Genomic DNA, 17,284 nt, shown 5'->3' on the forward strand with positions numbered 1-17,284 from the left:
AGATCCTCATTAGTTGAGGAAGCTAAGTTGGATTAATAGTTTTGCTTTGGAGGACTTCACAAGAAGTCTTATTTGTGTGTTTAAGCTAAGGAGGGAGTGTTTTTAGTTTAGAAAGCTCCCTCTTAATCTTGGACAGCAATTTCTTCCTCTTGTTGTAAAGATTAATGGCAGTTGTCCACCAGGCAGGCTTGCTGCTCTTGAGGAGCTTGTTTTGGTCCGATCAGGTACGGCTGAGTCAATGCAATTATACAGACAGTTGTATAAAGCATTGGTGTAGAACTCTGCTTAGTTGCCAATCCCATCTGAGGAGGGTGTACAGTGAAGCTATTGGCAGTTGTCCACCAGGCAGGTTTGCTGCTCTTGAGGAGCTTGTTTTGGTCCGATCAGGTACGGCTGAGTCAATGCAATTATACAGACAGTTGTATAAAGCATTGGTGTAGAACTCTGCTTAGTTGCCAATCCCATCTGAGGAGGATGTACAGTGAAGCTATTGGCAGTTGTCCACCAGGCAGGTTTGCTGCTCTTGAGGAGCTTGTTTTGGTCCGATCAGGTACGGCTGAGTCAATGCAATTATACAGACAGTTGTATAAAGCATTGGTGTAGAACTCTGCTTAGTTGCCAATCCCATCTGAGGAGGGTGTACAGTGAAGCTATTTATACTATCTCGTAAGGGGTTATATAATCTTTTTCTAATGCAGTTTGTTTTTATCTCTGTGGCAGTTTTAATAGTTTCTACTTTTGTAGTATAACAGCTGACTATGGCTGCTAGCTGTTTCTCTAGGATGAGATGCATAGCCAAGTTCTGGGAGTAAGTTGGCACAGTCCATTCAGACTAGTTCCTCTCAAAGAGCCTTTACTTCCTTTCAAAAAAAGTTATATTTATTTATAAGGATTCTCCAGTGAGGAAAATGGTGTTTTGACTGGTAGGATGTAAATTAATGTTTCTGTGGCTACCACATACGCAACACGAGAAAAATTTGCAGTTCATTTTAACATTCCTTTTTATTTATTTTTTTTTAACCTCCTGCAGTTATAGTAAAATTATTTCTGTACATTGTTTCTACTGTTTTGCAAGACCTGTACATAAATGTAGTTATATACTTATTTCACATTTGTCAATGTCCTTGTCCTGTCTGCTGCAGCCACTTGTCATTGCTTTGCACCTTCTATAAGCATTACATCTGATGATGTAAATCTTATTCATTACATTAGGACGTGGGTTCCGTCCTCTGAACCGATACGGCCATTTCCAAGCTCGCACCAGCCAAAAACTCTTAAGACCTACCCATAACTCCCCTTTCCTAGTTATTTCAGATCTCATTTGCCGCATTCCTATGTGCTAGCCATCTCTCTCAAAGCTAAGTAGAAAATTGATTTTAAGACAGTTTCTCTTCAAAATTATTTAATTTGTAGTCAAGTTAGCCTTTTCTCACTGTCGCCTATAACCTAAGGCTATTTCCTACCCTTGTCCTTGGTAATTTAATTTTTTCCTTTTATTGGTACTGTCCCTCAGTTTCCTCCCACATCCCAAAGACATGCCGTAGGTGAATTGGACACTCTAAATTGGCCCGAGGTGTGAGTGTGTGGGTGGGTGTGTGCCTTCTGTGGAAGGTTGGGCGCCAGGCTGGCAACTCAACACTGTAAAGCTCCACTTGCCAATTATGAGCGGACAGATGATCTGCTGTGGTGACCCTTAACTGGGAAAAGCCGAAAGAAGAAGATTGGTACTGTCCCTCTCTCCTGTCTTTGACAGACCTTTCCTTTTTACTAGTGGTATTTTTTTTTAAAAACCTCATTGGTATTTTCTCCCTTAATTTTTCTATACGATAGCCTTGTTTTACCTTACTATGTCAGATAAAGCTAAGTTGGGATTTAAACAGTGTGACAAGTGTGGACGCAAGATGCCTAACTCAGATACACATGTTCATTGTGTCTACTGTTTTGAGTGTGGATCATAGTAAAGCGGACACTGACATTTGTGCTAGTTTTTTGTACACTAGCAGAACATAATAAAAATAAACTTATCTTAGACACCTTTTTCAGAGGTTCTATCTGGGTCTGAGGTCTCACCCCCTCCAAAGACCAAAAAAATAAGGAAAAACTTACTCCAGTCTGTGTGTTTGTTTGTGTGTGTGTGTGCAGAGGCTCTATCTGGGTCGGAAAAACCTTGGCGCAGACCTCTTTGGCAACAGGCTTCCGAGTCTTCTCCCTCTGTGCCATCCATGATACTCACCCCTATTTCAGTTCTGACCTCGGCACCACTGACTTCGGTGCCGTCCTTGGATCCGACATCAGCTCCGATGACTGTACCTGCTTCGGCACCTTCCCCAGGCATGGTGCCGAAGTTTCTCCAGCTCCATTGGCTCCAAAACTTGAATACCTGCCGAGGACAAGATACTTCCACTCCACCCTTGCTGCATTGGCTCCGGTGGAACTGATGCTCTCCCGAAGCAGTGCTTGGACCATCCATACCTTGGTACTTAGCCTGGCACCTATTTTCTCACTGGCGCTGTGTCCACAGCTCTGGCTTCCAGTTCTCAGAGCTCCTCACCTGGAGGTGGCTCCTCACGGCCAGGAGGTGGCTGTTCATGGCCAGGTATGACCCCGGTTCTGGACTCCCATCCCTCCTCAGGTGGGCCTGCTGTACAGGTAGTGGATTCGCAGTCTGCACCAATGACATCAGTGTCAGAACCCTCCCCTAGCATGCACCTCTCCCAACCCTCTATTTTGGGACCCCAGGCATGGGAGTCACAAGAACCCTCTGGAGTCATCCCACTGGGAAGCCACCCGGTAAGAAACTGTGCAAGAGGAAGCACCTTGATTCACCGGAGGAATCTTATCACCGAAGACACTGATTGGAGGAAGCACTTTGATTCACCGGAGGAATCTTATCACCGAAGACACTGATTGTGATGAGGGGGAAGGGTCCCCACGGTCTTCCCCAAAGTCATCTCATTCAGAGACATTCTCAAAATCCTCAAGCAGCGGGGGGATTAAGTCCTATAACCCTTCTTCTGAGGAATCTGTTCCTGCAGGCATTCTGTCTCGGCCGTCTACTTCCTGGGTGACTCCACTGGCAGATAACCTTGTTAAGATCATTGTGCGGTGTGCTTGGAAGGCCACGGACAATGTAGAACCTGTCCCTCGGAGGCCAGAGAAAAAAAAAAATCTACGCCTGAAGACCAGCCCCACTGGTCGTAGCAGTTAATTGATTCTATGGCCGTGGTGGCGGCCACCAAGAGGGAACTGGCAGAAGATTTAGTTAGTTAACATTTATTAACTGGGGGTGTCTGAGCTGAAAAGGCCCTTTTTCAGCAGAGGCCCGGGGAGAAAAGCTCCACAAAGAAAAATTAGACACATTTAGTTATTTAGACATGATCAGTATACACACAAATTACAAGAGACATGTTTTTACAGTGGTATGCAGCACAAACAGTTACAGTAGAGAGAACAAACAAAAAATATTAATTTTAAAAATAAAGGTAATAGATTTGTGGTGTACAGCTGAAATTTGGAACATGGGTAGAATACATATATAGTACACTGGTACAAGTACATGCATTGTAGATTAGCCAGTGTTTATGAGTAAGATTGAAAACCATCAAGTGCTCTAGATTTAGTATATATATGTTATCCACTTTCACTAGCCTGGGTAGCAATCATGGCACTGCCAACTTTGCTTGAGATGTTGCCTGATGAGGTCTTTAAAGGAGGCTTTGGATGATGTGTTTTTGAATGCTAGTAGGGACAGAGTTCCATTTTTTAGCCACTGAACTACTATATAGTGCATCTCCAAAGCTTTTGCAGCTGTTGGTGACTTCTAGTAGTAGTTTGCTTGATGATCTAAGAGGCCTTTTGGCTGAGTGATGTTGTACTAGGTTTTTGAGGGCAGGACACTTATTGGGTAATAGAATGACAGAGGCAGAGCTGATTGTAGGTTAGGAGGTTGGGCAGTTCAAGCCAGTGGAGCTGTCTCAAAGCAGTACAGTGATGAGTTCTATATGAGCAATTTGCAGCAAAGCGGGCAATTCTGTTATAGCAGGCTTCCATTTTGCTTAGTCCAGCTTTGTTGAGATTAGTCAGAATGGGAGATGCATAGAGTAGGGTGGATTGAAGTTGGGAGCGAGCAATGGCTGATCTTGTGTTGGGAAGAAATAGTTTGATACGGTAGTGTGACCCCAGTTTGGCATGTACTTCTTTAGTAGTTAAGTTGAAATGGCGGTCAAATTTTAGGTGGTAGTGTCTGGTTATTCCCAATAGTTTAGCTTGTGCCACTGGAGTAATTGGAGTAGCATTTGTGGAGTAGTGAATTGACTGTTGGTGTTTTTGTTAGAACTGGTTATAATCGTAAGCCGAGTTTGCTTTGGTAAGGTTGTTTTCAATGTCAGAGAATGCTAGTTGAGTTGTTTGCAGGAGGATGGGAATGTTGTGTGCAGCACAGATTAAGGTAGTATCATCTGCATACTGAATTATCGATGAATGCTGTGTGGAGGTATGGAGGGCATTTGTGAAGACTGTGAATAGTAGTGGTCCTAAGATAGAACCCTGTGGGACTCGTTATGGGCAGCTGAGGAGAGAGAATTTTCCCATTTCACAGCTTGGTACCTGTCAGTTGAGTAGCTTTGGAACCAGGTAAGGGTGGAATTTGATGGATGATATTGGATTAGTTTGTATAGCAGGATTTGGTATGATGAGACTTGTCACATGCTTTTGACCTATCCAAAAAAAGAGTTGACAGTTGTAGGCCTTCATTTTTGAGACTTTACTGTGTCTGTGACTCCGAGGAGGGCTATAGTGGTACTATGGGCAGGTCTGAAACCATATGGAGTAGGTGACGGGATGTTGTTGTCTAGGAGATAGTTTAGCATCTGGGTATGGATGCATTTTTCTAGGATTTTGGCCAGGGGGGAGCGTAAAGCAATGGGTCTGTAGTTAAGTTCAGTTCAGTGGAGGTCCTGCCTTTATGTATGGGTGTAACATAGGATATTTTCCAGAGTTTGGACACATTTCAACAATTGATCTGTTTGAGAGTGGAGACTGGGATAGCAGTAGCATCTGCTGTGAGTTTCAAGAAATAACTGGGGAGTAGGTTGGCTGCTGTTGATGAGGTTTAGTTTGGAGAGCATGCTTTTGATTTGAAGTGGTGGAAACTGTTTTGAGGGTAAAGCTTGTATTAGTGTTTGTGTTGGGGGGGTAGTGAGGAAGGAACTGTCTTGTGATACTAAGGATAGAATTGAGTTCACAAAGTGGGAGCTGAATTGTGTTTCGATAGGAACTTTAGTGTCAAGGGGTGGTTGGTTTGGGGGTAGCCTTTTGGGTGGATTTTAGTAGCTGGTTTACATGTTTCCAAAATGTTTGCTGGTTGTGTTGGTATTTAGTATGTAATGTTGTGTAGTAGGATTTTTTGTCCAGCCTAATACATTTTTTGCACGGTTGCGCAGTTCTTGGTACTTAAGCTTTGTGTTTCTTTGTTTTTTTGATAGTAAAGCCAGGCAGTGTCTCTGGACTTGAGGATTTGTTTGGTTTCTTTAATGAGCTAGGGGTTTGTAGAGGTTCTAACCTTGATTTTGCACAATGAGTGACAGTGTCTAGGTGTTGTAGAAATATGTTGTTGAAATGCTACAGCCTGGTCAAGTGGGAGGGTTTTTAGGGGGGGTCCAGTCACAGAGTAAAGTGTTGAGGACCTCCGGAAGATTTTTGTTTCTAGTGGAAATAGTTAGTGGTTTTGCATATGCTTGTTCTACTACGTATAAAGTATATTCTGTTGTGGTCACTTAAGGTGTCTGGGAGACTGCCTGTGTGAGGGTACAATGTGGGGTTGTTAGGACCCAGTCAAGGACAGATTCCCTTCTAGATTTTTTTCATCTTGTTGGAATTTGGACTAGCTGCTGGTAGCCATGGAGATTTATTAGATTGGTTTACCTATTTATCAGAACGAAGTAATCTAGGTTGAAGTCCCCCACAATAAGGGTTTCTTGTGAGTATATGGAAGAACACCAGGATGAGAAGTCAGACTAGCAGGTGTATTACCAGGTGGAATGTAGATCACAATTTTGGTGATTACCTTTTTAGGTTGATGTTGAAGTTGAGATAAGTATGTCCCAATTTATTTGGGGAGGGGTAGGAGTTTGGTAATTGACTGTTAAGTTGGACTTGTACAGTAAGGCAATTCCACCCCCTTTAAGAAGTGGTCTGTCTTGTCTAATGATATTGTAGCCAGTAGGGAGAACTTCTGAGTTAACTATGTTTTTATTTAGCCAGGTTTCTGTTAAAGCACCTATGTCTGGGGAGTAGTGTGCTATTGTGGCCCAGAGTTCAGGTATTTTTGATACTTCTAATGTTAATATTTAGCATTAAAAGATGGTTGGTTTTGCTGCTGTTGCTGACTTTTTTCCAAGGGATGAAGAAAGTGGGGGTGTTATGTTCTGACATTTGTGTTGGAGCAGTTTGTGTTGGACAGGATGGATTTGGGCCTGGGTTGGGGTGGATATCCCCACTTATGGTGTGCCTGGAGTTAAAATTGTTATACAGATGTTGGAGTTTGGTGAGGAGTGTGAGAGAGTATTGTTTTTTTGGAGTAGGAATGAGAGCATGTGTGTTCTAAATTGGTCCATTTATGTAGTTCTTGAATAACTGTGGGCAGATATAATGTGTGATGTCTGTATACAAGAGTGTATAATGTAGTGTTGTGCTACTAAGTTTGGGGATATTGCTAGAGTGATAACTTGTGGTGTTTTGTAAAGAATTATGAGAAGACCGATTAGACTTGGTTGTGTGATTAGTCATGGTTATAAAGTTTAAGTTGTTTCTAGGTGGGGGGGTCTGAAAAGGAATTATAGGGTTGCACTATATGTGGATGGGGCGGTAGTGTGGGTGATGTAAAAAAATGCCTAGTGGGAATGAGAGTGATTGGGAGTATTTTGTGTGGAGCAAGTTGGTGTGGTATAATGTGATATGACTTGAGGAGCTGTGATTGGTGAAGGTGATGAGGGTGAGCTGTGGGTGTGGCTGTGATTACTGTAAATGTAGAGGTAGTGGGGGAGGAATAGGAGGCAGGGGAGCGGAGAGGGCCAGAGCATTGGCGAGGGCGAACGGAGCAGGGCAGAGCCAACCAAGACAAGAGAAAAAAGTAAGTATTACTTTACAAATCTGAACACTTTAAACAAATTCCTGAGGTCTAATGGCTTACCAGCAGGCAGAATGTAATTGCTGAAGAGCACTTGTGTCCTGGTGGGAGACTAGAACTTTAAAGATGGTTCCATGCTCGGCAGGATTCTAATGTAGACTTTGTATTGGGGGAGGGAGATTGCATTCCACCTGGTTTACACCCCTTGTGCTATGTGGAAATCCAGTGAAGGCCTCCAACTACCTGTGAAGTGAAGGAGAGAAGAGACAGCAAAGTTTATTAAGGTTGGGAGTGTGTCTTCACAATGACTTGCTGATTAGTAACCAGTTCATGCACAGGTTAGAGTAGGGAGATACATTTAGCAACGAAGGGGAATGTATAGTGATGCAAATAAACAGGTAGGCCTCCAAGTGATACAAACTAAGGCAGAAAGCACTGAGAGGGCTGCTTGATGGTTAATTTTAGTCGCAGGGATGTAAATTAAATGTATACTGTCTATTGGACAGCTAGGATTACTGTACTAGCAGGGGGTGTGGTAGGGAGGACACAAGGCTACAACAGTCAGGTTTATTAGCAAGCTTCCTGGGTTCCACTGTCCATCCTCCAAACAAGAGTCCCGGACCATGGACAGACTAGGGAAGTGGACCTATACTTCAGCGACATTCGGTCGCTGTTCTATTTGGCACACTTTATTCGCCTTCAGAGAGACCTAATTTCTGAAATGTCTCCCTCTTTGGTGGGGTACTGCCTGATGAGGTGCATGGTACTGTCACCTCACAGCTAGCTACCCTTGAATCCATCTCAAACTCCTCGATGCGTTTGTCTCCCTGCTCCAGCTACTGCATCAGGTGTTGTCATGAGACATAATGCTTGGATGCTGTTGTGTGTCTTCGTAGACCCCTTTTAAGTCTTCCTTCGTCAATGCACCTGTCGACAAATCTTTTGGACCCAGAGTACGAGAAACACTTGCACATAGTGAGAGACACGCTTACACATAATGAGAAAGACTGAAAGATCTTTTCTGCTATGGGCATATGCCTTTCCAACCCCCAGAGGTCCTACTCCAGGAACTAGAAGGGAGGAATAATGTGGTTCAAGAAATCCCAAGGACCTTTTCGTGACACTTGTGAACAATCCCCTCTGGGGCAGAGGGGACAACAGATATGGAAGACTTCCCTTTTCAGGGTAGAGGGGGTCTGCGTAACCAGGGCGCTAGATATTTTCTCTGGCAGAACCTACCAGCACTCCTGAGCAGCAGCCTGATTGCTTTCCTCTGGAAGCAGTCGGGGGTAGTTTTTTCTTTGCATCTACCAGCCTGGCATCTTATTACTGCCAATGTTTGGGTACAGAGAATATTATCTAGAGGCTACCAAATACCATTCGATTTAACTCCCATCCCCGATGTACCACCCATTCAGAGGGAATTAGCAGCCTTAGAAATAGAAAAACTGCTAAGGAAAAGTCATCCAACCAGTACCACCAGACCAGACACGATCCAGGTTTTACTCGAGGTTCTTTTTAGTGCCAAAAAAGACAGGGGACTGGAGACCAATCCTGGATCTCAGCCTATTGAACTAATTTATCAAACTTCAAAATTGCTGGATGGTCATGATACAGTCCTTTCTTCCCTTCCTAGGTAGGGATAACTGGATGTGCTCTCTAGACCTTCCAGGACATGTGCTACCACACAAAGATGGATCACACTGCTCCTGGCTGGGAGCCAATCACTACCAGTTCAGGGCACTGGCATTCGGTCTCGACAGCCCCTCGAGTGTTCACCAAATGTATGGCAGTTGTGGTAACTCATCTTTGACTACAAGGATTTCAGGTGTTTCCCTATCTAGACTATTTGTTCCTTACTGCTCCGACCACGAGTCTTTTTACAATACACTCAAGGTCTTGCTCTCTACTTTGAGATTAGTCAACAAGGACAAATCTCAAGGTCTCCAGCGAAGACACTGTAATTCATTGGAGTGGTCTTTGACACACCATCCTGTCGAGCTTCTCTTCCCCCCTCACAGGTTTTCGAACATAACACACCAAATCCAAGACCACCTTCTCAGACCTATGTACCTGCACATCTTGTACTGCAACTCTTGGGCTCCATGGCAGCTGCCATTACGTTGGTACCACTGGCGAGACTGCATATGAGAATCCTACAGTGGCTCCTTTTCACACAGTGGTTGCTGCTAATTTACCTGCTCTCCCACATGTTAGGTCTGTCAAACCGTTGTAAGGAAGAAATGTTATGGTGGATGAACCCACAAATGAATCTTTGGTGTCTACCATTCTGTCTTCCCCAGCCCACAGCCATGGTGACCACAGATGTTTCCCTGTTGGGGGGGGGGGGGCATTTCCAGGGAAAGACTCTCCAAGGCACCTGGTCCCCCATGGAGGCCTATTTGCACATAATGTCCTGGAGCGGAGGGCAGTTCTCCTAGCCTTACAAGCGTTCCATGCGTCCCTACCCTCTTGAGTCCAGTGCAGTTTGATCAGACATGTCAGTTGTCTGGTATATCAACAAGCAAGGCAGAACCAGGTCTTACCCCCCCTGTGTCTGGAAGTCATGAGGATTTGGCACTGGGCTATAGCTTCCAACCGCTTCCTTATAGCAACACGCATTCGTGGAGTTCCAACCTTTTATTGCGGACGATTTGTGCAGGAACGTTCTGATGCCTCACGAGTGGTCCCTCAACCCTGTAACAGCAGATCGGATCTTCTAACGCTGGGGCAAGCCTTGCTGCGACCTGTTTGCTTCCCCCGCCTAAACTACAAATGCAGAAGCTACTTTGCCCTGATCCCCCCCTCAGGGGGAACCATCGAGGAATACTCAACGCACGGTTGGCCACTGGGTCTTCCCTATGGCCTCATCTGATTCACAGTCCGCGGATCCTGGATCATTCCCAAGACCTGTTCTCCTCCTTGGACTGATTCATCTGAACGTGCACAGTTTCAAGCTCAGTTTGGTTCCTTCACTTCCAGTGATTGCCAGGCTGCCTGACCTACGAGATCTATTGACCTGCCGGTTTTCTTCCCTCAGCATTCTAACAGAGTACCACCTTTTGCACACCTTTGATGTGCATCTGCAGCTTCGTTGCTATTTGGACAGGACTAAATCTTTCAGGAAAACAGTTTGTGGCCTTTGCAGGACCCAGATTGGGTAAACCTGTTTCCAAAGTGACTTTATCCGCCTGGCTTAAAAACGTCTACCTTTTGTCTACCAACAGAATAAGCTATCCTTACCTTCTAGAATAAAGGCTCATTCTACCAGATCTATGGATACTTCTGTAACATTTCATTCCAGAGCCTGTATGGATGACATCTGCACAGCAGCCACTTGGGCAAGACCTCGTACCTTTATATCGCATTACAAATTGGATTTGGCCTTCAGAGGATGAGTATCTGTTGGTTCTATGGTGCTCAAGAATATCCTTCCTAAGGGCCACCCAGGACTATAGTACCTGGGGACTCTGTCCTAATGGTAATGAATAAACAAAGATTTACATAATCAGGTAAAGAAGTTGTCTTACATAACGTTCCGTTTGTGTTGTTGATCTTTATTCATTCATTACTTCCCACCCTCCTTTCCCTGCCTGGACTCCTGGTGGACTTCAGGAACTCCTGGTTGGGGAATTTGCTCAGACAGCACCTCCTATTTTTTTCTGTTACTACATCTATTCTCTAAGGGCAGGCAAACTCGATCTGAAGTAACTAGGAAGAGGTGCATTATGGGTAGGTCTTAGCTGAGAGTTTTTGGCTGGCGCAAGCTTGGAAACTGCTGCATTAGTTCCAAGGACAGAATCGAGGTCCTAATGGTAATGAACAAAGATAAACGACACAGATGGAACGTTATGTTAAGACATGACTCAGTTCTGTAATCGAAAAAAAGAAGTTAACATCTCCTTTGTTACTTCATGAAACCGATACTTGTCTGTTAATATGCAAGGTTGTTCTCTCTGGTGCTCTGCAGATCCTCTTGTATTACTTCTATGGCTAGATGGACTCTGTATATGTACTGCTCTTGAAATTCTTAGAAGTTGAGAGGTATATATTGATACCACCCTTAACTTATCGGTATTCTCGGACAGTGTTTGAGACTGGTGGGCTTGAGGGCTACATGCACAGTCTGTGTCACAATGTATATAATTGAGAGGGGGGGTCTGCATCCCTGTGTGCACATTAACAGTTGCCAAACCTGTGCAGGAGAGGGTGATCCAAATTCTACATGGGGGGGGTCCACAGTTGCAGGTCCTGTAGTCCGTCATTTGTTTTTCCTTTTTGTTTACCATCCTGTCTTCAGAATCTCATGTCTCCTTGTGGCAGACACATTTCTGTCAAGAGTAGGGTTGCAGGTGTATGTAGAGTTACTTTTTTTTTTTTTAAAACTTTACATTACTATAATGGAACAGACCCTCATCTCGTTGAGAGACTTGCTGTTTGAGGTTAACTTTGTGGACATATAGGGAAAATCGTTATGGATGGCATGTTGAATATGAACTGGTCTGACTTCGTATGGTTTTCATTGTGGCTTCTTCACCACTGCATTTTCCTGGTTAAATTGTATGCAGCATGTTGTGACTTCTGTGTGATTGTAAACTGGATAGAGAGGGTATCTAAGTTTGCCTGTACTTTGTTGTTTCCCCATAGTTCTGTGATGATCGTTTTTAAGGTGGGGGTGGTGGTGGGGGGTTTTGCCTTCTGTTACAATTTTTTTTTTTCTGCTTTTAAGCTGATGCATGTAATTAAAATTATTCGACACTAGATGGGTGGCTTGTTTTGTACTGTTATAACTTTTTGCTTCACAGCTTTGAGTTTTTGAAAGTTATGGAATTTTGTTTTGACATTAAGTGAATCCAGCATGAGCATAGGATTGAGAAGTGTGCAACTTTCAGTGGCCTGCAAAACCCATTCTGTAGTTTACAAGGCCATCTGCTACTTCTGCAGTCTTGGCGCCTAGTATTTTCCATGAACCTGTCAACCCTGTACCTTGTATCTGTGGGGTAAAGACCATAACCATTATGCCAACCCACCCTCCCTATGGTTTCAGGTCACTGGAAACCTGTTTCTTTCCCTTACACCTTCCTGTTCAGGGACTTGTCTTGCACAGAGAGAGCCTGGGAGTTTTTAAAGTGCTTTACATGCATATTTATATTTTCAGACATGGAAAATGCCTGTCTAACCTGCCAGTATAACAAAACAAACATTTCCATAATAAAATGTGGCAAGTTAACAAATATTTAAATTAATGCTTTGTTTTTATACAATTTGGGAGTCTGACATGCATTAGCAACTCTCTCACAGTACCAATTAGTAAATCTCCCATTCCTAGACAATTACCAACAAAAATTGTCTAATTCAAGTATTTACATGAATAAATGCACAAGTTCAGATATTTTAATTCTTTATAATAAAATAAATTTTCAGATCTGTAGCTGCCCCTTGTATGTTTCCACTGTACTGTTTCCAATTAATTCAGTGCTAGCTTGTTTAGAACTCCTTTATATTTGTGTATACATTTTTTTCTTCATATTAATATTTTATGTAACTTAGACAGTTTGGTGATTGAAGATTTTGATCTGGACAAGGGTGCAAGGACTTGTGTGATCGCTGCAGGCAAGCACTGGACATCTGGGTTGGGTGACTCCTAAGTGCTTTACTTTAAATGGTAGCACATATTCTAGGCAGGCTTGTGTCAGTCAAAGATTAGAAGGGGCTCTGTTTTAGGATGATATTGTGGTCAGTGCAGTTATTTAATACCAGACTGATCCAGAGAGAACAAATGCACCTGATATTGATCTCTTCTCTTTGGGCTAGACTGTCGGTTTCTCCATTTGTAGGTGACTGCTTATGGGTTTGGCTTCTTGGGTGTGTTGGTACCCTTTTATATTGATTGCAAAGGCCTGGTCTTTCAGGTGAAGTATAGTGAATTCTGAAAGCCACTCAGTCTGCATGACGTGGATAAATGAGGGAAGAGATTTTTGATGTCTGACAAGTGTGTTCCACATATTCCTTGACTAATTCAGTGTTTTGTCTTTAATTTTTCTCTCACTGGTCCAGTCCCGTTTGATTTTCATGCCAGGGTGTTCAAATGCTTGTTTAGAATTAAGAACTTTCTTATGAGCACATTTATACTGTGACTTTGTCATGGCACTTATTCACCAGGGCTGTAGTTTGAACTGACTGTTTTGGAGTTGAATTTTTTTTGCATGGAAAATATTTTCTGGTAGTTTTCAATCTCGCTGTTGTGCCATTCTCTGACTGAAAACTAAGATGAGATTTTCTCTTTCTCACCATTTAGTGCCAAGTTTACCATTGCACCGAGTGTAAATCAATGTATGCATCTTCTAGTTTTCTGTTTTACAGTTCTCCATTCATGGCGAATGCTTGTTTGATCAGCTAAGGGTTTTTTTAATTGTCTGTAGCCAGTAGGACTTGCTCAGCAAATCAAATTGTTGAAGCCATCTGGAACTTTACCGTGGTTACCTATTGATTTTGCTCTTTAAAAATTTGTGTATGCAGTGCCAGGGTAAAGAATTTAAAATATTTTATTTTATATTGTATATATTTTTGGTTCATATTTCAGAATGTTGGTACATTTTGTAAAGCTAATATTTTGAGTTATGATGCGTGCATCCCTGGTGCCTGAAAAATGTGACCCCCTCTCTGTGAATGGGGCATAGGTGCTGGAAGCTGTTGAAGACTGGGGGGGCAGAGGCTGAGAGGGGGACTTGGTGATCTAAAAAGGACTTTTTTTTTTTTAAACCATTTACTACCACAAGATAGGTTCACTTGGAGGACATTTTAAGCTTAGCCAATTCCCTTTTGGTGCTTGAATTAACATTTCTGGATTAGTCTTGCATATCCCATGGCTGATGATTGTATATTAGCCCTATTGAGCAACTGTGATCATACCATAGATAATTTGAGGACCCCCATGTAAGGGATTCAGCATTTGGAAACTGCCTCTATCCATTAGTGGGAATGAGGTGCAATCCTTGAGGACATTTTCTATTACCTATCCTTAGATCCAAGTTTCATTTGAATATCGACAGGGATAAGATTAGTTTTTATTTGAATGGATACTCTGCTCTGGAACAATGTTGTGATATATATCCATCTCTCCACAACATCAGTTTAGATACCTGGGCTAAGTATTTCTGATGCCATTTGACTTGCTGATGTTCAGTAGGTCCATCTGTAATAGGTCAGAGGATGCCTTGAATGCCAGACATGTCATATCTAAGCATGCTGTAGGATGCAGAGTATAGTGAAAAATCTTTGAGGTGGTCCATGCTCCAAGACCTATTGTTTCACTTGTATCCTTTTAGTAAGGTATCTCTGTAGGTTTTCCAGTTTGTTATGGGTCTGGACAATCGCATGCTAAAGGTGGGCATTGTACAAAATGATTGACCTAATGAGGGCTTTGCAACAACACCTCTAGATCTAGTCACAATCAATTTGTTTATAAGCTATGCAAAATGGAGCAACTTTTTATGACTCTGGGCACATGTTGGTCAAAAGATAAGTCACTGTACACACAAGTTCCCAAATGCCAAACAACTGGGTCAGTTTTCAGGGGGCCTTGTCAATTTGGCAGTTCTCTGGAGTAGATTACTTCCTAAAGGATACGATAATGTATTTTTTGGAGTTTAGTTTCAGTTCATGATTCTGGTACCAGTTATTGTTCGTTTGTCATTTGGGGAGTCAGTAACTGCTCCTAGCATGCAGTCATCTCATACTTAGTCAGCCAAAGCCCTTTGGTATTTCCTTTTACACAGACACGCGCACGCACACACCTTGCAAAACTGTAGCGCACATGCACACACCTTGCAAAACTGTGCCTAATAAGGAAGCATGTCTCTGGCAGCAGCAGTGTCTACCGAAACAAAACAGAGCAATAAGAGAACACTTCTGGATATAAGAAAACAAACTCTTGGGCACAAAATGTGTGATACCAACAGAACAGTTAAGCTAGTTAGTTACATTAGTATTTTTTTGTTCTGTGTTTTATATCGTTATAACTCCGTTTTTGCCAAAGTACTGGGTTGTAACCAGTTAGAACATACCACCAGTTAGCAAAGAAGACCGTAAACACATTTGCCAAGACATTCCAAGGAGACACACTTACTATCAAGCAGTCTTTGTTTCTATTCATCTCTCCACTAAACATTTATCCTTTCTCTGTTAGCTTAAATAGACTTCCATAACCACATTGTCAACAGGTTCCTTAATGCTAATGAATTTAAGTATTGTTATTCCTGACTTGGATTAAGCTAAAGGCGTATGGCTAGCAGCTTCTTTCAGTTTCCAAACGCTATAGATCAAAAGTTGGCAATCCTTGGGTGTGAGAAATTTTATTAGAGTGGTATAGCAGCCTCTGGAAAAACATTTAGGCAGTAACTGAATAACAGCCTAAAATAACATTTTGTGATGGACAGGAGATCGAAAACAGAGTTTTCAGAAACTACTAGTTTATGCAAGACACTGCATCTTCCATGCCCTATATCCCACATTCCTTTCAAAGCTGCCATCATTCAAAGAAAAGGTAAATCTGTGATTGTCCACACACCCATACATAAGCAGTGTGCGTCTTTCTCTGATTCAGACCTAAATATGATAAGAAAACATCTCCTTAATGGCTGGCTAGGTATTATGAACAGGGCTGTAGATAATAGACTGTGTTTTATTTAGATATCTTGAAAGCATTCAGTAGTGCGCCAAAGTTGAGAGGGTGGCCTAATGGTTAAGGTGTTTGCCTTACACAAGGTGCATGGTTAGAGTATCACAAGGGATAACTGGCTAGGCTTAAAATGGCTCGCAAGGGCAGTTAGCCTAGTACTAATCTATGATCCTATGACATGCAGTTATAGAAAACGTGACAAGTTTTTTCATGTTAAGCTAGTTTTCTAAAAGGAAAGCATTAATATAATTGACAGCATTAGGTTGATGTTTAGGAGGGATCTGTTTTCAGGTCCAGCACTTTTTCTGTCTTGGATTGCCAAATGTGCAGGTGATATATTCGGTTAGGATCTGTTAATTTAGAGTAGTATAAATGGTTGAATAGGAATGATTTTAATATAAATTTTAGTAAATGCAGTTTCACGACTTGGCATCTGAAAGGGAGTATATTGTGTAATGCCCACACAGAGCTAAATCCTTCCTCTTTTTTTAAGGATGTTATTGTTGCACATTGTTATATTTGGTACGCTTTTTGTAGGGAAGATTTTAAGGCCACTGTTTGCAGGTGGGTAGCCCCTGAAGGCAACTCCAGAAGCTCATTCTACTAGAATGGTAATCTCTTCCTCCTATTTAAAGTCCATTATTGTTTGTGATCCCACAGCCTCTGCAGCCCATTCTTCATGAACATCTTGCCAAGGCATTATCTGTTTGATATTTCCAGGTCTCTGTGCTCTTTTTGGGTTGCGGTGGGGTTACTGCCATTTTTGGTATGCTCCAATATGGTTAGGAATGGACTCTGCCCAATGGAGTAAAGGAAAATGGATATTCTTTTACTTTGCTTTGCTTTGTGTATTCACAGTAATGATGGAGCAACAAGAAGGTACATATTCTGTAAAATACATTTTTTCCATCTTTTGCTATGTATTGTCTGCAGTTACCTAATTTTGCTATGTATTGTCTGCAGGTAATTTCTCTCCTACCTACTTTTCTATGTCTTCTAGCTCTGCCCCATAACATGAGAGCTAGAGATTGAGCGATTTTATGTACAGGATGGGGAAGGAGGGAGGGTTCCAGGCAGCTTGGGGAAACGTGGTGTGATGTCATAACATTTCTGGCACAAGTCTTAGAAATGGACCTATATCCTCCAGTTCTATCCAGTATTTTCCTTGCGTATGGTAGCTTTGCAGACTCTAAATCTTTGTACTGATAGACAAGTGCCTTTGAGGAAGGATGGCTGCCATCTTTGTCCTGCAGCCAGGTGGTCTTAAAACCAGTTATGACAGTTGCGTGAAGTGTACTACATAGGGCCCTCTGTTTTTTGAGGTATAAGCTTGAGCTGAATCTCCTATTCCATTCATTTTCTTTTGTGATTTCTTTTGCAATGACGTGATGTTCTTTTTTTACCATGTTTCCAGGAGCATTTGGAATGGGAGGGTTAATTTACATGTTCTGGAGGCTGGGTACAGTATTACAATGGTA

General features: G+C 42.5%; 1 protein-coding gene across 2 annotated transcripts in view; it reads left to right on the plus strand.

Annotated features, from left to right (window-relative positions):
- SRP14 (signal recognition particle 14) overlaps positions 1-17,284 on the plus strand; it is a 137,054-nt gene that overhangs the window by 12,235 nt on the left and 107,535 nt on the right. The gene's annotated exons all lie outside the window — the stretch shown is intronic.

This window comes from Protopterus annectens, chromosome 6.part0, assembly GCF_019279795.1.
Source record: "Protopterus annectens isolate FY-2018-M chromosome 6.part0, PAN1.0, whole genome shotgun sequence".
In the NCBI taxonomy this organism is placed as follows: domain Eukaryota; kingdom Metazoa; phylum Chordata; order Ceratodontiformes; family Protopteridae; genus Protopterus; species Protopterus annectens.